We start from the raw sequence: 23,969 nt of genomic DNA on the forward strand, positions 1-23,969 counted from the left end.
CTCCCCCTCACTCCCTCCTCCCCCCTCCCTCCTCCCCTCTCCCCACCCCCCTACCCCTGCCTCCACCCCTCCTTTCAGGAACAAACAAACAAACGAGAGTTTGAGCATATAGATAGATGACCGTCTATATCTCTTGTGTTCTGAAACGTCCCTTATTCCTTTTCTCCAGAGATGCTGCCTGACACGCTGAGTTCCCCCATCTTTTTGTGTCTATTTTCATTTTTGTTTATTATTTTTTTCATTTGTTCCTTGGTTAATGATGTGCTACTCTTAATTTTCACGTATTTATCTTGTACAGCTTTGCAAATTTACAGTCGACCCCTCTGTGGTTATACTGAAGATAGACACAAAATGATGGAGTAACTCAGTGGGTCAGGCAGCATCTCTGGAGAGAAGGAATGGGTGACGTTTGGGCCGAGACCCTTCTGGAGAACCAGCATCTGTAGTTCCTTCCTACACCCTCTGTGGCTATCTTTAATTCTCTTTTCCATCCAGACCATTGAATGTACTGATTCTTACCAAGTGATCAATTTTGAAATCAGAAGGTGCACATAGCAGGGAACCACTTAACACAAGTCCTCTGGAAAAAAAGCATTACATTCATATGGGCCGTGATATTTTCCTCAGTGTTTATGCATATTGACAGATTTGTTTAATAATGAGGCAAAGTAAATATGCAAGGGGCACTATAGGCCAGGCAGAGACTTACCTACTAACATAAAACTGGTATTTACATTTATTAACATTTGCAGCAATGTCTGGAATATATCCCTTGTGAAAGTAAACGGTTTATTGTACAGCTTTTATGACATCAAAGATGTCATAAGTGATAGGAGCAGAATTAGGCCATTAGGCCCTTTAAGTCTACTCTGCCTTTCAATCATGGCTCTTCATGGAGCGATCTCTTCTTCCTAACCCAATTTTCTCCTGCCTTCTCCCCATGATCCCTGGCACCCGTACTAATCTAGAATGTGTCCAGTTAATCTCAGATTTATATTTGGATATTTGAAAACCAATTATTTCTCAAAAATGCTGGACAATACTGGTTGGGTCTTTGAAGAGAATTCAGATGTTACCCTGACCCAGATGGAGCATGGACCTCATAGGTATCAGGGGTTCTGAGGAGAATGCAGGAGAATGGGGTTAGGAGGGAGAGATAGATCAGCCATAATAGAATGGCAGAGCAGACTTGATGGGCCAAATGGCTTAATTCTGCTCCAATCACTTATGACCTCATGAACTTATGACCTTATGGTGCCTCAGTGCTTCTCACTAGCCGTGTGTTGGTTTTTGTATGCAGTTAATTTTGAACTGCTAATTCCTCAGCATATGTTATCTGCTGCACTGTGCAGAGGGAAGACTTAGATTATGTATCTATGATTCCATTTGTAAAAATTAGGTCTATTTGCAAAGGAGGGAGTTGTACATCAAATTGTGACCAACTGAAAGCATTTCACATGTAGAAATTACCCCTAATGCAAAGCTGAGACTACATTTCCCTGGTTACAAAGAATATTTTGGGATGCCCTGAGGTTGCACCGATCATATTTACTTAAGATAGACACAAAAAGCTGGAGCAACTCAACGGGACAGGCAGCATCTCTGGAGAGAAGGAATGGGTGACGTTTCGGGTCGACCCCCTTCTTCAGACTTATTTACTTATTAAGCTTGTGTTTGTTTGGTTCCAGGATCAGGGTGCTGTCAGCAGGGTCACCTCTTCTTCTCTCTACCTCTCTGCAGTATCCCCCAGCCAAGCAACCATCACAAGTCTCTGTGCTCCTTTCATTTTGGCCCTTTTCTTATTTCCACATTTAATTGCTCCTTAAAACCTATCCTGGAACCAACTTTTTTTACCATCCCCTGATATTTCTTCCAACAGAACTTTAATGCTTATTTGAAGGATCGTGGATCACTTCTACACATTAGCTCTGTTTACCATGACAAAACATATTTTAATGCCCCTTGATGGGTCTGCCCAATCGTAAGCTCATTCACCGCTCAAGCCCTCTAGGTGGGCATCGGGATGTTATGTGTGCCATTAAGTATTCATTCACCGTAGTTTGCTTCCCCCAGTTCCAAAGAAGATATTAAGCAGCTGCGTTTGAGATTTTGAAACGTGTTGTTACATGTATGGTTATGGCAGATACTGTAGAGCTCAATGCTTGAGTATTCACAGTACAAAACGTTATGAAATATCTCATTCCAGCTAGCTGCAAGATCAGCACAGAGGGGAATAGCCACAGATTGATGTTACGAGCATTAAATGGCAAGATATTGTTGAAAGTTTTCAACGTAAATGGCTTCATTTTTACTTTAAGAAAAGGCCGTACTTCTCTTCAGGAAATCTTAATAAGGCAGCAGGTTAGTTCTGTTTTCCGTGAGTTGCGCTATGTGGACTCGGGTTCACTGTTGTTTGCAGTCGAATTCCCATGGAATTTAAGGTAAATTTGTTTTGATGCATCTGCTGTTCCTTAATCATCATTTGCTTATCAGAACTAGTGGTTCAGTTGACACAGAAACGAATGGAGGTACAATGAAATACAAATTCAATCATAGACCCAAGGCCAAAAGAAGCAGCATTGTAGCTGCTGCACATTGTACCGTGCTTCTGAATTTGACTTCAATGGGATCTAATTTTGGAAATGGATAAGGCAGGCAGCTGTTGCTATGTACAGGTGTAGTACAAGCTACAAGCAGGAATTTCTGCCTCACTGTGTTTTTATTACCATATAAAGGGCTAGCTTAAATGCGTCCGGACGTCTTAGCATCCAGATGACTAAGGTTGTGATCCATAGTTCCAATATATAATTCATGCGCCTAAAATGTCAATCATGTTGCCATGCGGTGTCATTTTGAAACGTTTGACTCCAAGGGTCTAACAATTGAAAACATCACAGACGGTATTAGATGGTACAGGATGGCTTGCGGTTATCGATTGTTCATAGGTTATTGGAGTGAACTTGTTTGGCAGTCCCTCGTGCCCAAGGATGACACTATGTGGGTTCTGGGCTGACCGATGAGGTCAATGTAGGAACTGCGGACTCTTGTGTAGGAAGAAGGAACTGCAGATGTTGGTTTACACCGAAGATATACACTAAATCCTGGAGTAACTCAGCGGGACAGACAGCATCCCTGGAGAGAAGCAATGGGTGACGTTTTGAGTCGAGACCCTTCTTCAGATTGAGAGTTGGGGTGAGGGAAACAGGTTTCCAGCGTTGTGTGCCTATCTTAACTGCAGACTCTTCACAGGTGGTTGAGAAGCAGCTGATAGTTTGGGGGGCGATGTCGGGTAGTTTTTGAGGTGGAGAGCATTTTCTACCATTCATGAAGGGGTTCAGTGTCTTTCTCAATATATAGGCTTGAGATTCTCAATACCAAACCAATGTCCATTTTTTGAGTGGTCATAAGCCTCGGATGTCCAAGATGCAGTGGGCACATCCGTGAATCTTTTCCTCCTTATAAACATAAATTTATAAAGCCTTACAAACTCATCACTACAAATAGTCTACCTGGTTCAACAGTCTAGTGTCCAACATGCCACACTGTATGTGACTGGATGTAAGTGGCACAGCGGTAGATGATTCAATGAATGAATTCAATGATACTTTATTATTGTCACATGTACAGTGCAATGCTTTGTTTTGCATACAACCCGATAAAATCATACAGCAGACCTCACCTGGGCAGTAGACAAGCGTCACCACATTTTGGCGCTGACAAAGTTATAAAAGTTCACCGAACAATCCTATCTACTGCCCGCTGCCGCACTTTGCAGCAACCCCGCCCCCCTCTCCCTTCCATACTCCGCCCCCCCCAACCCCCCCACTGGGTCTCCCCTTCATTTTCATGGCCCCTTCCTGCCAGGTCCCCATTCTCGGCGGCCCTCCTCGCTCTCCGAAGGCCTTCTTCACTCTCCAACAGCATTCAAAGGCCTTCTATGCTCTCTGGCATTTCCCTCATGTTTTGTCCATCTCCATTTCTGGTTGTTTTAAAGACATTAGTTGATAACTCTATTTGAAGGCCGGTATGGTATTCTTCCCCACACTCAAGCAAGGCCTCCACCTAATGCTACATCATTGGCAAGGCATCCACAAAATTGTTCTGAGATATTTCCAAAGGATCCTTTTTCTATCGCTGGGTATCCTGCTGCCAGCTCCAAAGGGCAAAGCAAAATCCACGATCGATTGCTATCACTAAATTTCCTCCCTGTTTAGTTTCAACAAAATTTGAAAGGTGAAACCAAGTCTGAATTTTTCACCAATTATATTTTAGAGACAACAATATTTGTGCAGAATAACAAAAGCTTAATCTCGCCTTTATTCATAACAGCTACATAATGCTTCTGAAGACCAGGAAAAATAACAGAAGGAACATCCACACCATTGTTGCTGAGGGTTGAGAGGGTTGGAGGAAGCTTCCTTAACTATTTCCCGGGCTTCACTTAGATCCTGACTGGCTCCCGACTTACTTTTCCTTGCTGAATTGAAGTTCACCCACACACCATGATTGCTGACTGATTGCTTGTGTGCCTCTGTGCTGCCCGCATTGATTGTATGTCAATGAACTGTCTCTCTGAAATAGTCTCCACTCAATTGTTCACCAATAAGCTTATCAATAAAACGGACAACCCTTCCTCATTATTTCACTGTGTGAGTTGAAACGAAAGACAATGATTAAAAGGCATTGTGGCCTCTTGGGCCTATGCCGATAAAGTTGATCCTGGTAATACTAATCCGAAATATTTTTTTGAGCTGGGAAATTCCACTGATTTAGCAATACTGCAGAGATAGAAGGTCCACCCCCTTGCAAATCACTGAGAAAATGTGAGAAATTATATGTGGAAATAGGAACGAGGACATTGAAGGAATACTTGAAGGTTATGAAACCACTAAGGAGTCTAGCCAAATTCAAGAATAAATAAAGAAGATACAGGATACAAAAATTAAAGGGTTTATGGTAATTTTTTAACAAGTAACAGCTTGGTAGCTGATATGTTACTCTATTTAGCTTGGAGAATTCTGTTGAGAAAAATCCAAGCCTTGTAAATTCTGATGAACTGGAAAGGCTCTGCTAACTAGATACTGCAATAGGACCTCAATGTATGTCAAAGCAGATGTCCTTTTGTTTATTTTATTTTCTGAGAGGAAAAACTGGTTCTCAGGAGGCATTTCTGAAGCTGAATCGAGAGAGTCAGGAGTATCCATGGGCCAGTGAAGCCTGATTGTGCCTGGCCTATGACCAAGATAGGGAGAGAAGGACAGGAATTAGAACTAGTTGTGTGATGGGTAGAAGAGGCCTTAGCAACCTTCATTGTTAGTTGAGGAGAGTGGAAACAGCATGGGCCTATACTGTCGCTCTGTTGATGATAATAGACATCAGGGGTTGGTTTAATTTATTTTATAGATACAGCACCGAAACAGGCCCTTTGGCCCAATGTGTCCGCACTGACCACATTAACACTACTCATCTAACACTAGTGACAATTTTACATTTATACCAAGCCAATTAACCCGCAAACCTGTACGTCTTTGGAGTGTGGGAGGAAACCGAAGATCCTGGAGAAAACCCACGCTGGTCACGGGGAGAGCGTACAAACTGCGTACAAACGAGCACCCGTAGACAGAATCAAACCCAGGTCTCTGGCGCTGTAAGGCTGTAGTTCTACCGCTGCGCCACCATGTCGCACCAACACCAAGGGTGTTACTCTAATGTACCATTTTAAATGCTGGAGAGAGACATCTAAGAGCCTGTGCTGTGCAGTGTAAAGATAGCAAGATCGTTGCAGAGAGAGGTAATATGTCGCAGGCAATATGGTCAAGGAGGGAAGGGGGAGGTCACTGGCATTTTATCGGAACCAATGGTTTGGGGTATCATAATCTGTCGTTGTGGAATTATTAGTTCAGAAGCCAAGAGTTTAGGGGATCAAGCAATCAGAGGTTGAGAATTGGGACCAGTGGAATCTTTAGACCCTTGCCACAGGTGGCTGATGGTGCCAGTAGATAAAATGTTAGTCAGAGTCTTATCTGCCAGTCTATGTTGGAGAAACTCTCAGTGTCATCACGCCTGGACCAATGTAATCCAAGTTCCCTTGAAATATTCTGGAGATTTGTGGCACATTGAATAGACCATCTTGTGTGTCATTGCTACCAAAAATATTCATTATCACATTCATTCTGGAATGGTTCATTTTTTAACCATATAATGCTGAAAATAACATTATTCAATTGATGTTCCAGGTAAATAATTGTTTTCCAAGACAATGCCAATGAAGAAAAAGATGAGCCCAAAGGAAAATGAACTACAGATCTAATTTTTGTTGGTGCAGAAAAACCTGAGGTTTCTTCTCCTATCCATAAGTGATAGGAGCAGAATTAGGCCATTCGGCCCATCAAGACCACCATACAATCATGGCTGATCTATCTATCCCTCTCAACCTCATTCTCCTGCCTGCTCCCCATAACACCTGACACCCGTACTAATCAAGAATCTATTTATCTCTGCTTTAAAAATATTCATTGACGGCCTACACAGCCTTCTGTGGCAATGAACACCACAATTTCACTACCCTCTGACAAAATAAATTCCTCCTCATCTCCTTCCTAAAGGAACGTCCTTTTATTCTGAGTCTATGACTTCTGGTCCTAGACTCTCCCACTAGTGGAAACATCCTCTCCACATCCACTCTATCCAAGCCTTAATATTTAATAAAGTATATTGTTTCAAAATTATGAGGAGATTTTGTCCAACAAATTATTCCAGATTATTTGAGAAATAAGAGGCCACCTGCCCTCGGGGAATAAACAACATGAATATGATGGTCTAAATAGCTCCCTTCACTCAGCCATACCAGCAAAACATACCAGCAAAGCATAGATGCTGTAGTTAACAACATCTAGCTAAGACTGCAGGGGTTTATCAGAATAACATTAAATAATGGTTGTATCAATTATGATAAACGACATTGATTAATAATTTATGAAATACCAAGTATCTAATTTCGCAAAATAATTAGTTGGAATAAATTGTTTCACTTCACGTGCAATGATAGGGAGAAGAAAATGTATTATTTATCAAACTAAGGTTGTGTACATGTTCAATGGGCATTAGGTCCAGTATGTTTGAGTTATGTTATTGGGCTAGTAACCCACAGAATTTGTGTTAAAATTCATTCATTGAGAACTTTAATTGTTTATTTCTAAATCAGTAATTAATTTTCTTATCGGCTCAAAAAACGTTAATCTATTGTTACATGCTTTCAAACGATTCTTTCCTAGTTTACTCATGTCTTTAAGGATGAAACAGTTATAAATTGCAAACCAGATATGTATGCCTGAGGCACAACTGGAATACTATGTTCAATTTTGGGCATGCAGATTTTAGAAGAAAGGAAAGATTTTTTAGTGAAGTTGCAAAATGTTCCAGTTAGATGTGAAGCTTTAGATATATGCATAGATTTGGAAAGCTAGAACTGTTCTTTGTAGAATAAAGGGGTTGGGGATTGGGAATCTGATAAAGGTACTAACAATTATGAAGGACATGCAGAATAGATGGAAAAGAAACTGTTCTCATTGATGTCGGGGACAAAGAATGAAAGGAATTGGTAAAAGAATCAGAAGTTGGGAAGCTCAATTTTTAACATTAGAAGTGTGTTGGAGCAGGAAGATGGCTCAATGGTGCATTTTAAAGGATGCCTTAGTGGGATTGCAGACTTATAGCCAAGAATGGCCAACATGTGTTTGTGGTAGGTGATCAACAAGAACTGGAATGTTTTGATTCCAACAACTATTATCAATGCGCTCAGCTCTGTTTGACACATTTACGCTCATGCTTTGTTAGATGACATGTGGGAGTATTTTGAAGGCCAGCTGGTCAACGTGCAGGATCAGCCTGTTCCAGGGGAAGGGAGGAGGGTAAGGTGCTGGTCAGGCCGCATTTGGAATATTATGAGCAATTTTGGGCACCATATCTGAGGAAGGATGTGCTGGCTCTGGAGAGGGTCCAGAGGAGGTTCACAAGAATGATCCCAGGAATGAGTAGGTTAACCTATGATGAGCATTTGTCGGCACTGGGCCTGTATTCGCTGGAGTTTAGATGACTGAGGGGGGACCTAATGGAAACATACAGAATAGTGAAAGGCTTGGATAGAGTGGATGTGGAGAAGATGTTTAAACTTGTGGGAGAGTCTAGGACTAGAGGTCATAATCTCAAAATCAAAGGACGTTCTTCCAGGAAGGAGATGGGGAGAAATTTATTTAGTCAGAGGGTGGTGAATCTGTGGAATTCTTTGCCACAGAAGGCTGTAGAGGCCAAGTCAGTGGATATTTTTAAGGCAGACATAGATTCTTGATTAGTACTGGTGTCAGGGGTTATGGGGAGAAGGCAGAATGGGGTTAGGAGGGAGAGAAAGATCAGACATGATTGAATGGCGTAGGCTTGATGGGCCGAATGGTGTCATTCTACTCCTATTCCTTATGACCTTATGACTTATGACCTTAAGCCCTGACCCTGGCTCCACCTGCAAGCCTAACTATTGACCCCCTGTGTTTGCTGCATCAATCTCAACCCCAAATCTGGCCATACGCTCATGCCCCGGCAAACATACTGTACTCTTACCCACAACGTGGATTCCTGGAGTTTTCTGTCCAAACCCCCTCTCTGACAACCCTCTGATTATTGATATCTCACCATTTCCTAGCACAAAATATCAAAGGCAAAACATCTCAAGACAAACAGGATTCACCAGACATGGATACATAGAATAGCCAATAGTCAATAGTCAATTTTATTTGTCACATACACATAAATGTGCAGTGAAATGAGAGATTACCCACAGTCCAACAATAAGACCAATAAAAATAAGCAATAACACACACAATCATAAACCAACACCAAACAAAAAGAAACATCCATCACAGTGAGTCTCCTCCAGTCACCTCCTCACTGTGATGGAAGGCCAGAATGTATTTTCTCTTCCCCTGCCGTCTTCTCCCGGGGTCAGGCTGTTGAAGTTGCCACGTTCCAGGAGAAAATAGGTGCTGAATTTGACACTTCAAGCCAGCACGGTTACTCAATATGATCTTGGCTGATCATCCTACATCAGTACCCCGTTCCTGTTTACTCCCCATATCCCTTGATTCCGTTAGACCAAAGAGCTAAATCTAACTCTCTCGAAAACATCCAGTGAATTGGCCTCCACTGCCTTCTGTGGCAGAGAATTCCACAGATTCACAGGAGAGGGTTCTGGAGGGATGCACAATATTTATCAACACTCCTGGTAACATTCTCGAGTCCGATCCATGGATAGTAAATCAGCAGATAACGCGGACTTAATATAGTTTGTCAGATTGTTAGAGGACACTTTTCAATGTCTTGCAGCAACCAAAGTGATATTACACAGCATCTTCAAACTAAAAAACACCAGGATGCTGAGGAGCATCGTACATGTCCGATCAGAAGAGTTTCATTATTTAAATGAAACAAAATATAGAAATGGGTCATATTCATGTGAGTGAGATACTGTTTGCCCACAATTCTTTACACCATTGACAATGATTTAAATTTAATAATCACACATCACAATTGATTATAAAACTCTGACAAGACTTTCAACCACGCAGAAAAGATCAGAGGGAAATTCGCGCAACCTATTGGCACCATTGTCAATGGTAGAACTATCGTGTAATTCAAAGGAACACTCAGTTAGTGCTTTCTCACTGAGATTGGATGCATCAAACATTAAGAAGCTGCACCTTGTTCTGGTGCACTGTTTTCTTGCAACAATCAGGATGAAAGCAACAGCCTCCCCCACCAGGCAAAACATCTTACTTGCAACGTGAATTTCTTTAAGAATGATGGAGAAAAATAATCTCAGTGAAAAGCTTGCCGGACCTTGTGCAGATAACACCAATACAGATCTTGTTGGTGCTAAACGGTCTGGATAAACAACGTGTGATAAAAATCACAATTCAGACAAAGCAAAGGGATGTTTGGTTGCGATGAGCACACTGTTCATGACAAAAAGCAGCAGACTTGATTCAAAGTGATTTGCTGTGAACCTTTATAAATCCGTTCACATTTACGCTGTTTGCATCAAAGAACTGAAAGAGTTCTGGCAATTTGTGCCAACCTAGAATGTTTGGAAATATTAGAAAACAGCAACAAGTAGTTCATATCTCTCAGACCAGTAGCAGGCAGAGATTTGTTGATTTTTGAGGCATATTTTCCACCCAAGAAAAGTGCCTCACATTGTTAGAAAACATCTTTAACCAGCCTCAAAACAAAACTGTAGTTTGCTTTTACTTGTAAACAAATAGACCCCTTTCAGGAGGAATTGAGAAAATTGAATCATCTGTGACTGAAGTTGTTTTGCAAATCCATGCTATTCAAGAAAGCTTTACAAAGAGGCTAAGGGCAGAGAGGGTTTGTCAAATCAGACACATAGCTGCTTCCTCCAGTGTTTGCTTGAGGAGGGGGAAATTAGTGAAGAATGCATTCGAGAATTCTTTTTCTACAGCACTGGGTTGCCTGGATCTATGTAAACTAGCCTTTGAAAGCAGCGGACCCTGTCTGAGGAACATGCCAGAGAGGAATGACATACAAAGTAGCATTGCCAGTGCCAAACAAAATTGCCACCGTGTGAAGGACAAGAATTGTTTTATTGATTGAATGGATAAATAAAAACCAATAATCTGCCTGATAATATCAGCTGAATGCACAAGAAGAGCTGGTTTCTGACATGCATTTCAGAGGACAGAGAGATCTAATTTGATCACCATGACTCCCTATAGTGTCCACCTGGCAGCATAGTGGAGGACTTTACAATAATGAACTCAGTCTAGCTAGGTGAAAACCCATGACTCAGCGCTCTGCAAAAAATGGCCATTTTGTTTATGCAGGTAAATTTTGATCTCAACTGTACACCCTTTGTGCATAAACTGTGGAAAGACCTCACAAAAGATGTTTAAAAAAGAACAAAGGGAGAACTACAGACTGCGTAATGGTGAGAAGGCAGTCCCTTCTAATGAGAAACAGCTGCTTAATGGGAAGTATTGCCACATTTAGTTTCATTTATTATTAATGTTGTAAGACATAATGATTAGCTGAGGTTTTTTTTTACTGTTTTAACGTCAGGTTTATGGATTGATTTGTATATTTGATGTGCTTTTCAATAATTCCTCTCCCTGGCAGCATGAAGTGTGGTGGTTTGTATGAATGCTCAGCTGTGGTACTCCTTCTTAGTTATCCCTCCAATGTCTCATATAGAGACAATAAAATGATGGACAGACTCACACCTATGTCCCCTCTCCCCCTCCCCCTCCACCCACCATTCATTCTTTCATTCACTCACTCATTTATTCATTCATTCAATCATTCGTTCATTCATTCATTCATTCATTCATTCATTCATTCATTCATTCATTCATTCATTCATTCATTCATTCATTCCTCTGGCTTCACAATTTTCAACCCTTCAGTCTTTTTGTCTCACACCTTCAATTTTAACCTCTGGACGTTTTTCCAGCCATCTGCCATCTGCATTAGGTAGGCCTCAGTCTAGGCCTGCATTAGTTGACATTTTGGCCTAATGCATGCTTGCATTACCTGCCCTTTAATTCCAATAAATGAATCATTGGGAATACCTACATATACTGTACACTGCAAGGGCCACGAAGCGAGCAGGCAAGATCATCTCTGACCCCTCTCACCCTGGCCACAAAATATTTGAAGCACTTCCCTCTGGAAGGGGACTCCAGACAGTTAAAGCAGCCACAGCCAGACATAAAAACAGCTTTTTTTCCACAAGTAGTAGTTCTACTCAATAACCAAAGTCTGTAGTCTCTTTTTTGCTCTGGTTTATTTTCACCCACATGTTTAGACCGTAATGTTGTATCCTTATTGATTTGATGTGGTTATGCTTTATTCTTAATTGTTAACTGTATGTTTAACATATAACATATAACATATAACAACTACAGCATGGAAACAGGCCTGTCCGGCCCTACCAGTTTGTGTTGTCATTTGTGAGTGGAGCACAAAGGCACATTCCTTGTATCTGCATACTTGGCCAATAAACTTATTCATTCATTCATTCATTCATTCATTCATTCATTCATCCATGATTGGAAACGTCACTGTTCTAGCATCATGAGAAACTATACATCACAAATGACCTAGAGCGTCCCACCAGAACAGGCCTTCAGATTCATCTCACTTTGCTGCACTCCCTGATGTACGCATCCCTGTCAAGAATCAAGCAGGATCAATTTTCATATCTTTAAACTCATCTTTAACTTTCCCTCTAATTTTAAAATCACTGCATTTTTCATGACTGCCGCTTGTGGCACAGATGCTTTTTGCTTTTCCCGCAGCTCATCAGCTTCAATATTATGTGGCTTTCTGTTTAACAGTTGTCCTTGCATTGGGGACTACTTGGCTGACAATATTCTGGCTAGTGCTCCAGGGCTCAGCCTCACACACAGCGCCTGTGTTTAGTCGGAGCATTTCACCAGTCGAAACTGGCAAATTGTGATGGATGTTCTCCATTACACTGATAGCACCTTTTCCCAACAATCTCACCTTTTGCGCCAAGCTTACTCACGTGACCAGTGCTTAATACCCAGCTTTCACCCTTACTTCTGTTTTGTGCCCATATACAGTGTTAATACTAGCAGTAGTCTGCAGCTGAGATCCTTTAGTGAGTTTGGAAGCCATCTACTTGATTCATGAAGGTGCCAAAATTACAGTGACAGATTCTTCACCGTTAATACGTTATCACACATGGTCACAGCTAGGCATTGGTTTCTGCTTCTGAATTTGTAAACTTCCACAATCTCTGAAGATTAAAGTCAATCTGCAATCTCTCTAGCACCTCATCGAATGGAACATCTTTTTCCTTCCATGGTAGCTGGGCCATCTGCACATCCAACCAAGCCGGCCTCAACACCAAAGATATTGCTCTCTTGTACAGGTTTGGAGCAGGAATAGTGTTGCCCTCATCCTTGATTTCAACAATGTTTTATGCCCTGAAGAACACCAATATCTGTCCTACATAAGCAATCAATGGCTCTCGCCATTATTATAAATGTCAATACTATGGAGCCAGAATGAATCTGAACCACCATTTTATGCTATTTCTGATTTAACAGTTACATGGTTTATACTCAGCTAACTGTGTGCAACCCCACCCCCCACAGTGCACACAAACATACACATAGGCAGGCACACACACACGTGCACCTGCACAAACATGCGCACATACACTCGCACACACATGCGCAGATGCACACGCCTATGCACACCCACATGCACAAACACCCGCACATGCACACACACATGCACACACACATGCACAAGTTTAAAGTCGCCTTGTTCAGGGATTTCATATATCAGTGATGATGTGACACCATTTTAAGGAGGGCATGTGGCATGTGACAAAGGAGATTACGGTCATTATTCATCAGAGGAGGGAAATTGGTTTGTCAACAGTCATAAAACACAACACGATACATGAAACATGAAATTAAAGTGACGAGTCCAGGATTGGGGTGGTGCGAAGATTGGGGTGGGGGGAGGGGGTGGGGAGTCAGTCAACCCCATGACAGAAAAAGGATGATTGCGGGGCTTGGGTCGGCCCACTGCGGACCTTTCACCGTCCGGCGCGGCCTGGAATAGGCCGCAGGATTTTCTCTGCCCGGCGGGGGCTTCATTGTCGGGAGCCCCGACCGCCCCGATGTGGCAACTTCAACAGCCTGATGGCGGGTGAAGGCGGCAGGGGAAGAGAAAATATATTCTGGCCTTCCATCACAGTGAGGAGGTGACTGGAGGAGCCTCACTGTGATGGATGTTTCTTTTGTTTGGTGTTGGTTTATGATTGTATGTGTTATTGCATATTTTTATTGCTTATTTTTATTGGTCTTATTGTTGGACTGTGGGTAATCTTTCATTTCACTGCACATTTATGTGTATGTGACAAATAAATTGACTATTGACTATTGAGTTTGATGACCACAGCGATAAAGGATCCCCTATGGCGTTCTGTGCTGCCCAATAAGAGACTTTTGTGCAAGTTTGTAGTATCAAGTCTACTTTGCCATTCAATCATGGTTGATCTATCTCTCCCTCCTAACCCCATTCTCCTGCCTTCTCCCCATAACCTCTGACACCTGTTAGCTATTAGAAAAGTTGAACAAACTCGGATTATTTTCTTTGGAGCGTTTGAAGTTGAGGGTGAAACCTGATGGAAGTTTATAAAATAGTGAAAGGAATAGAAAGGGGAGACAGTCAGAACTTTTTTTCCCTGTGTGGACATGTCAAAGATTAGATAATATACCTCTAAGATCAGAGGGGCAAAGTTTACTGGAGATGTACTGTATGAGGCATGACATTTAGACAGAGAGTGGCGTTTGGCAGGGTAGATTGTGATAATGAGGTTTCAATTGGCACGTGATAATGGAGGGAAATGGATTACATGCAGGTAGAGGAGATTAGTTTCTCTTGGCATCATGTTCAGCATAGACATTGTGGGCCAAAGAACCTATTCCTGTTCAAGATGTTGGACATGCCTCACTTTCAACTGATGCTGCCTGCCGTGTCGAGTTGTTCCAGGATTTTTTGTTTTTGTTTGTATGTTAGAACTGGCATAACATGCATGGTGAGGGAATCCATGCACGGCACCTCTTGTCCCATACAGACCGTCTCTTTCCATTAGCACAATATGATTTACCGGATGCAAACATTTAAATTATGGTCGACAATTCATCATAGCGACTTCACTCCTGACATTGATTCATTTTTATTGCCTTCTCTTTAGTAAATGGCCAGGACACTCAGCCTGTTTCTTCTGGGCTGCCTTGGACTTTCTCAGACTCAACCCGTCAGTCAGATGGAAACATTCAAATCAAAATGATGAGAAAGACAACGTCTTGGAACTTAACCTCTACCTTTAAATGCGTCACAATCCCTCACAGATAATCAGAGTGATAATGGATTGTTCTGCAAGCAGAACACCAAGACAGTTAAGGGAGTGGACGGAAGGCCTTTGGCATCACTGCATTGCTATAAAGCAGGCATCTCATGATTCCCCTGTCCAATGGGGTCAAAACATGAATACACACAAATATGCACAGAGAACAAGCTGTCCTTGTCTAAAGACACACTAAACCCCTGGTGTAGCTGAGGCTAATATTCTTGTAATTAAGCGATCAGCATTTATCCATTATGCGCCACAGCATGGCTTTAATCTAACTGATAATTGAGAATACTATTACGTCACATCTCATTGACTACCGCCACATTTATGCCGGAGATCCTGGCAACAGATCTCTTAAGCAAGTTGACTCCAAGACTTCTTTAATAAATGGAAGGAACTGACTGCCATGAGAGGATTGATCTTGTCTGAGGATGAATTATACAAACAGCAGGTGCAATGCTGCCTGGTTGACACAAATGCAGTCTGCCATTGTAAGCAGCCAACACAGGGGGTGCCAAGAGGTTTGAGATCTCATTGAGGCAGGTAATGCATCCAGTACATTCTTGTCATGGTTGGACTTCACTTTGTATGCCTGACACAGAGATTACGAGCGTGCTGCCAGAGCCGACGCACTGGGAAGGAGAAATCCTTTTCTGGGTGATGAGCACTTTGGTAATCTCAGCATCTTTCAGGGGCTTGTGCTCGGACAGTTCGCTACTAGTAATGGTTGCAGCGGGCATTAGCTCTATCAGCATTGTGATGACTGACTTAATGAACTTTGTGCCGCACGGTGGCACAGCGGTTGTGTTGCTGCCTTGCAGCGCCAGAGACCCGGGTTCGATTCCGACAACGGGTGCTGTCTGTATGGAGTATGTATGTTCTCCTAATGACCTGCGAGGGTTTTCTCCCACACTCCAAAGTCATATAGGTTTGTAAGTTAATTGGCTTGGTATAAATGTAACTTGTCCCTAGTGTGTGTAGGATAGTGTCAATGTGCAGGGATCTCTGGTCAGCGCTGACTTAGTGGGCCGAAGGGCCTTTTTCTGTGCTGTATCTCTAAACTAAAGTAAATATTATCATCTACAGATATTACCCGTTGGCAAGGTTTTGTTAGGAGATTGGGTCCCTTGAGACCTTGGAGAAATAAGTGGCCACTGTGAATGGTCTCTTCCCAATGTGGACTGATGTCTTGTTTTCTGGGGTGTACACCAAGCCTGGTTCCAAATATGAAGAATAGCCCAAGATACAACTTTATATCCAAGCAGGCAACCAGCATTGGCAGGCCCTTGGGCTTTAGACAGCAGACCAGATGAAGTAGACTCATGCTGTCTACTTCACGAAACAGGCCTTTCCATCCACAATGTCCATGCTGGCCCATTTATACTAATCCTATATGCCCACATTTGCTCTGTGTCCTTTTGCCCTTAACCTGCTCAAGTGTCTGTCTAAATGTTTTTTTTACAAGGAGTACTAAAAATTGTTTAAAAGACACATTAAGATAAAGGGAATTATCTAAACTATTTATCACTTTACTCAGAATCTCCAACCCATTTCAATTGTACAGAGTTGAGAACCAGCCTTGGGGTGTGGCTGGGCCCAGGATATACTTCACAATCAGTAATCCTCTTCAATACGTCTGCTCTTTGCCATTGGGACCAGATAGGGAATCAGAGTCTAGCTGAAAAACAAGTGACAAAAAGCTAGCAATTGTCCATGGGATATTGAGTGTGGGGGAGATTGAGTACATGTGGAGAATGGGTAGGAAGGAACCGCAGATGCTGGTTTACACTGAAGATAGACACAAAAAGCTGCAGTAACTCAGCAGGTCAGGCAGCATCCCTGGAGAAAAGGAATAGGTGATGTTGAGTGCAGCAACAGAACTAACAACATCATGGAAAACCAGGGGGGTCTAATTAGTGAGTGAAGAGAAAATGGCAGAAACGTGACCAAATTGCACCCTGTGAGATTGGGACCAGAGGTTGCATACAACATTAATTTTGATAAGTTGTGATAGTGGGGGTCAGAGAGGCAAGTACTGATCAAATTCTGAAGCTACGCGCATCAACTTGCAAATAGTCATTAACACTCGGGGATAATAACATAAGGCAATTGAATTTCCATGCCAATGATTCTGTTTATTAAAGAACCTCAGGCATGACACAGTTGGTAGGATTTTTATGGCACAAATTCATCTTGGGTCGATGATGCTAAAGGCTGGCTTTTGAATTTTCATTCCATTGATCTTACTTGGAAAAGCAAAGTATAGACACTGGGACGGATCTTCTCTCCAGAGATGCTGTCTGTCCAGCTGAGTTACTCCAGCATTTTGTGTCTATCTTCAAAGTGTAAACACTATTACACCGCAGGTTAAGCGTTACAAATGGAGGACAAATTTCTCATCTCGGTCAGACGTTTGTGGACTCATGCTTTAGGTTCCACACCTTAGTCACAAGCTGAAAAGGCTTACACGGCAGTGCAATGGATAGAGAAGCTGAGCTGTCTGAAGAAGGGTCTCGACCCGAAACGTCACCCATTCCTTCTCTCCTCAGATGCTGCCCGACCTGCTGAGTTACTCCAGCATTTTGTGGATCAGTCTGAAGAAGGGTCTCGACCCGAAACGTCACCCATTCCTTCTCTCCTGAGATGCTGCCTGTCCTGCTCCAGCATTTTGTGAATAAATACCTTCGAGCTGTCAGAAATATCATTCTTGACGTTAAATGTTAAATCAAGGGCTTGGTCCTTCTCTCAAGTGGACATAATATTTCTCATTGCACAAATCTGAGCAAAGGTGTATTCTCTATCCTGAATGATATTTGTTCGTAGTAAACACTTAGAAGAACATCCAAAGACATACAGGTATGTAGGTTAACTGGCTTGGTAATAATTTGTCCCTAGTGTGTGTAGGACCCCACTCACCCTGGCCACAAAATCTTTGAAGCACTTCCCTCTGGAAGGCGACTCCAGACTGTCAAAGCAGCCACAGCCAGACATAAAAACAGCTTTTTTCCACGAGTGGTAGTTCTACTCAATAACCAAAGTCTGTAGTCCCGTTTTTTGCTCTGGTTTATTTTCACCCACATGTTTAGACCGTAATGGTGTATCCTTATTGTTTTGATGTGATTATGCTTTATTCTTAATTGTTAACTGTATGTTTGTGTTGTCATTTGTGAGCGGAGCACCAAGGCACATTCCTTGTATATGCATACTTGGCCAATAGACTTATTCATTCATTCGTTCGTTCATCCGTTCGTTCATTCATTCATTCATTCATTCATTCATTCATTCATTCATTCATAGTGTTAGTGTGCGGAGATCGCTGAATGGCCCGGACTCAGTGGGCCGAAGGGCCTGTTTCTGTGCTGTATCTCTAAACTAAACTAAACTAAACTAAACAGGTTATCTGGCCATTCCTCGTGATGCATTTACTGAGAGTTTGCATTACACTAATTGACTGCTGCGCTTCCCATACTGCAACAGACCATGCACCATCAAGAGTACTTGTGAACTGCAAAGCATTTTGTGACATCTCAAGGCCAAGAAAGGCACAATATCCATTCAAACCCCTTCAACAATTTTGTCTCCAGCCTTTGTTGATGCTGCAGTAAATATAGGACAATGCCGAATAAAAGTTTTGTTCACAGTTAAGTACTGAGAAAAAACAATGGGGCTTTTACTGTCACAGAAACAAATGCAGCGAGGAAAATAAAACAGAATATTAATGAAAATCGCACCAGAATATCAATGAAAATCATTAACAGAAGCGTAGCCTCAATAATACAACCATAACAGGCAGCGCTGTAGATTGATCACATGAGTAATTTGCATGTGATGGATGTAAAATGAAAGTGGACTTTGTTAAAAGACTGGTCGAGGTGCAAGTTAAAGACAATGGTAAAGGCTAGAGTGATGTTTATTCTGGCCAGCAGTGCAGTTTTCTGGAAGCTGACTATTTTCTTTACTTCAAAGTGCAATGTGTACACAATGTGGGTGAAAGCCTACAGGCCCAGCTTCCTGAACCTGCTTGCCTCTGGCAAAGCTGGCAATGCATGCAAGTGAGAATCTACAAGCAGAAACCCATGCTTTCATGTTTCTACAACTCTGGAATATAAGCAGAGGAATAAAAGCTAGCCATGACATTGAAAATCATGTTTCCCATTCACAAACACGAGGATTATCTAATTTCAAGGAGTAGTACAAGGTGTAGGAAAGAAAATGAGAAACGATCTGTCAAAGTTTGAGGAAATCTTTCAGGAAGCCCAGATTCCACACCTTCACCACTCTCTGACTGAAAAAGTTCTTCCTCATCTCCGTTCTAAATGGCCTACCCCTTATTCTTAAACTGTGGCCCCTTGTTCTGGACTCCCCCAACATTGGGAACATGTTTCCTGCCTCTAATGTGTCCAATCCCCTAATTATCTTATATGTTTCAATAAGATCCCCCCTCATCCTTCTAAATTCCAGTGTAAACAAGCCCAATCGCTCCAGCCTTTCAACATACGACAGTCCCGCCATTCCGGGAATTAACCTAGTGAACCTACGCTGCACGCCCTCCATAGCAAGAATATGATGCAATCACAGAATTAAATAAGGGATGAAGAAAAAATTGTTGCGAGCAATGCCAACGTTGTTTTAAAGTGTGCTTTGAAGTGCTTTTGCATCGTTTGAAAGTTGAGATTATAATATGAAAGAATAGCTGAATAAAGAGGTTGCATGTGGTCTTTAGATAATACTGTAACTGTTTGGCAAAGGGCTTCTATGGTAACTGGGCATATGAACATTTGTTTAGCTTTTTAGACCTTGGAAGTGCTTGCATGATTCTCCAAGAAGTGAAATTAATTTCAAAATTTAGTTGATGGCCAAATATACGGTGTAAATAGAAAATGTCTTTGCCACTAGCGCACAATTGTAAAACGATCACTTATAGATGGTATAGATAGCCCCATGTTACAAAAGGGGGGGGATGTGGGGGGGAGGGGGTTGGGGGGCGGATAAGGGGGGGGTGGGGAAGAGGGGGGGGCAGGGGGGGGAGGGAGGGGGGCTGTGCTTCCATGAAAGTGGTCTGTATCTTAAAATTCCATAATGCAAAACTAAAGGCCTGTCCCACATAGGCGATTTGAAGGTGACTGCCGGTGATTAGGCTGTCGCCGACAGTTCGCCCGGGTGTTGCGGGCATGATCGTGAGGAGTCTTCAAAGAATCCTAGTGGATCTCAGCGCGTCGCTGAGAAATCAACCGGATTGAAATTTCTCGGCGACAGCTGGCTTGTTGCCAGGTATCGTTGCTTATCGCGGGCGCTGTCGCATGCTGTCCCCAGGTTTGCAAGGTTGTCGCCTGTACTGAGGACGGACTACTTTCATTGCAGACTACCTATGTCAACCGGACACAGGTTGAAGACAAGGTCCGACAGGAACTGTCAAAACCCGTTTTGACAGCTGACAGAAGTGAAATTTCTAGGTATATTTTGTATTCATTTAAAGTGTCCGTTTAAAAAAAAATTGGCATGCAGTTATCCATCTTTCATAGGAATATATTGTTTTTGAATAAAGTTGATTTTGGTGATTTTAAAAAAAAAGTGTCGGAATTTTTTGAATTTCTAAGTTCTTTATCGTGTTATCTCATTCAAAGATTCTAGTCGCATTCATTTTGACCATTAAAATCAAATGCTGACACACACACTGCGCTATGAGAATTCTTTTCATTCATTTATTTAGATCAATGAGGCAAAGACAGACCCTACTAACACAAAGATAAACAGAGTTTTACTGCTATGCTGTTTGTAGGGGGTATGAACACCTGACCAGTGAAATTTCTAGGTATATTTTGCAAACCCTTGTTCATACTCCATCTCCATCAACTTCAAACGAATGCAAAATATACCTAGAAATTTCACTGGACAGACGTGTGAAATGGTCTGGCCAGACCTTGCTGTCCTTGTGGTCAGGTGTGCATACCCCCCACAAACAGCATAGCAGTAAAACTCCGTTTATCTTTGTGTTAGTAGTGTCTGTCTTTGTGTGAGCTTTGGCCTTTAATAAACGTAGTGAAATGCCTGTGTATGTGTTTGCCTTATTGATCTAAATAAATGAATGAAAAGAGTTCTCATAGCGCAGTGCGTGTGTCAGCGTTTAATTTTAATGGTCAAAATGAAGACGACTACAATCTTTGAATGAGATGTCATGATAAAGTACTTAGAAATTCAATAAATTCCGACACCTATTTTTAAAAAAATCACCTAAATCAACTTTATTCAAAAACAATATATTCCTATGAAAGATGGATAACTGCAAGCCAAAATCTTTTTTTAAAACGGACACTTCAAACGATTGCAAAATATATCTAGAAATTTCACTGGGCGGACCTTGCTGTCAGTTTGTTCACGTGTGAGTTGTGCTTGTGACACCTCCACATAAGTGCAGGTTTTCGTTGGTTGTCTTAGCTTGCCATGGTCCCTGTTGTAGTGGACGTCCTAGGTAGCGAAGACTGAGTCGCCGGTTGTCGTCAGCTTGCCGCCGCCTATGTGGTAGGTCGTCTTAGCTTGTCGCTGGGCATTGTCGCAGTCATTGTCGTGGACATTGTCATAGGGTTAATTATTTTGGCGATCTGCTACGACTTTGACAGTCTCCGGCAGTCACCTAAAAAATCGCTAAAGTGGGACAGGACCTTAAGTCATCTTCGTGTGCATCAAGCATAAAAAAAAAAAAATTCTGTCCACCGATTTACTTTTTTCACATATATTTCACGAGTGTTAATCTTATTCAATTTCTCAATTTTTGGGGAGTGATTTGTGAATTCTGCAAGTATGAATTTCCACAGCTTGGACCGGGTTAACACAGGGGTTGCCCATATGATAGACATTGAATTTCAGTCCTGTTCCTCGGTCCTGATTATAGTCCAGGGCCAGGTTTCAAATCAATTCAAGGTCAATTGATTCAAAAATTATGCACAGTGACAATTGTTGTTTGGACTGTACTGTTATTAATATCTACATTGTGATATAGGAGACTCTGTGCATACGCGAGAGAAAGGAACAGATGGTTTTGCTCTGAGGGCTAACATTGTTTCTATGGCTCAAAAAAGCCTCCTTCTGCGTTGTAAAGAAATATGAAAAACCTGGGATAATCATTTTGGATCTGAACTGCTCACACTGCGAGTTGTTGGCTGAGGCACAAAGCTATGACTCAAGAATGGGACGGAGGAGTGGCACAGCAACAGAGATCCACATTCGATCCTGACGATGGGTGCTGTCTGTACAGAATTTGTACCTTCTCCCTGCATGGATCACATTAATTTTCTGCGGGCGATCCAGCTTTCTCCCACGTAACAAAGATGTGCAGGTTTGTACGTTAATAGGCTTCTCAAGAGAGTCAAGAATCAAGAGTAGACACAAAATGCTGGAGTAACTCTAGCGGGGCAGGCAGCATCTCTGGAGAGAAGGAATGGGTGATGTTTCGGATCGAGACCCTTTCTCAGTCCGAACAAAGATCCAGAGATGCTGCCTGTTCCGCTGAGTTACTCCAGCATTTTGTGTCTTTCTTCGAATTAAACCAGCATCTGCAGTTCCTTCCTACACAAGAGTCAAGAGTGTTTTATTGTCAAATGTCCCCGATAGAACATTGAAATTCTTGCTTGCAGCAGCACAACAGAATATGTAAACAATTCTGTAAATTGCCCCTGGTATATAGGATGCAAAAGTCGGCTGAGGCACAAAGCTATGACTCACAGTGTCAGCAGTTCAGATCCAAAGTGATTATCCCAAGTTTTTCATCTCACAGAAGGGCCATCAAAACAATGTTAGCCCTCAGAGTAAAACTATCTGTTCCTTGCCCTCACTTATGTAAAAGTTGTTTTAGATAGAACTAGTGTATGGGTGAGCGATGATCGGTGCCAACTCGGTGGGCCGAAGGGCTTGTTTTCACACCACACCACATCGCTAAACGAAACTAAATTAAACCAAACTGTAGTTAGTTTTTACAGCCAGTGGTTTCCCCAGCTATCAAATGACAAATGGCTGCAATACTGCTGGTGAGACCAGCTCCACTGGTTGCCTTCAGTGGCACAAGGATAGCGATAATCTGTTTGAGGATGACATTCCAGATCCTGTTTACTGCTCACATAGGTGATAAAACATTTAATTACACGTGGCACTGTGAGGACAGCGTGTGCCAAGCAATTTGCAAAACAAATGGGATGCAGGGGAGTTCTGAAGAGTGTCTGGCCTATGTCATGGCCACAGCAGCACCACCAGGATGCACATGACACTCTAATATTGAAAATAATATCATCAAAGCAGCATTCTAAATAAAAGGTGAGCACAGACACATGGAAACAGCGAAGGCACATTCAATGGATCTGGTGAGCCACTAGAAGTCGTGCTCTGAAGAAGATACTACAGGACCATTAGTATGGAAGTTTGCTTCATCAACATGAAGTAGAAATACTGAAGAAGGAATGGAATAGAAGCCTTCCAGGAGCCGACTCGGAGGAAGTATAATCAACGTAGTTATGCAAGGCGCAGATAGACACAAAATGCTGGGGTAACTCAGCAGGACGAGCAGCATCTTTGGAGAAGGGTCTCAACCTGAAACGGTACCCGTTCCTTTTCTCCAATGATGCTACCTGTCCTGCTGAGTTACTCCAGCATTTTGTGTCTATCTTCGATTTAAACTAGCATCAGCAGTATCTTCCTACACATAGTTATGCAAGTCAGCAAGCCAATTTACTGTCGAGCCAGAACAAAAGTACTGCAGATGTAGGAAATTTAAAAGTGAAACTGAATGTACTGGGAATATTCATCAGGTCAAACAGCAGATGTGGAGAGATGGTGTTAATGCTTAAGGACAATAACCTTCCATCATAACTGTTATGAAAGATTGAATTACAGCCTTGGTGCAGAAATGATGATGGAAAAGGTGAGGAAGGAAAGAGACGGAGATGGTCCTTATGAAGCTGAGAGAAGCATGGAAATTAAACCAACTTTCATTGCACGCTGGGTAAAATCTATC

This window comes from Rhinoraja longicauda, chromosome 7 (assembly GCF_053455715.1).
Source record: "Rhinoraja longicauda isolate Sanriku21f chromosome 7, sRhiLon1.1, whole genome shotgun sequence".
NCBI lineage: Eukaryota > Metazoa > Chordata > Chondrichthyes > Rajiformes > Arhynchobatidae > Rhinoraja > Rhinoraja longicauda.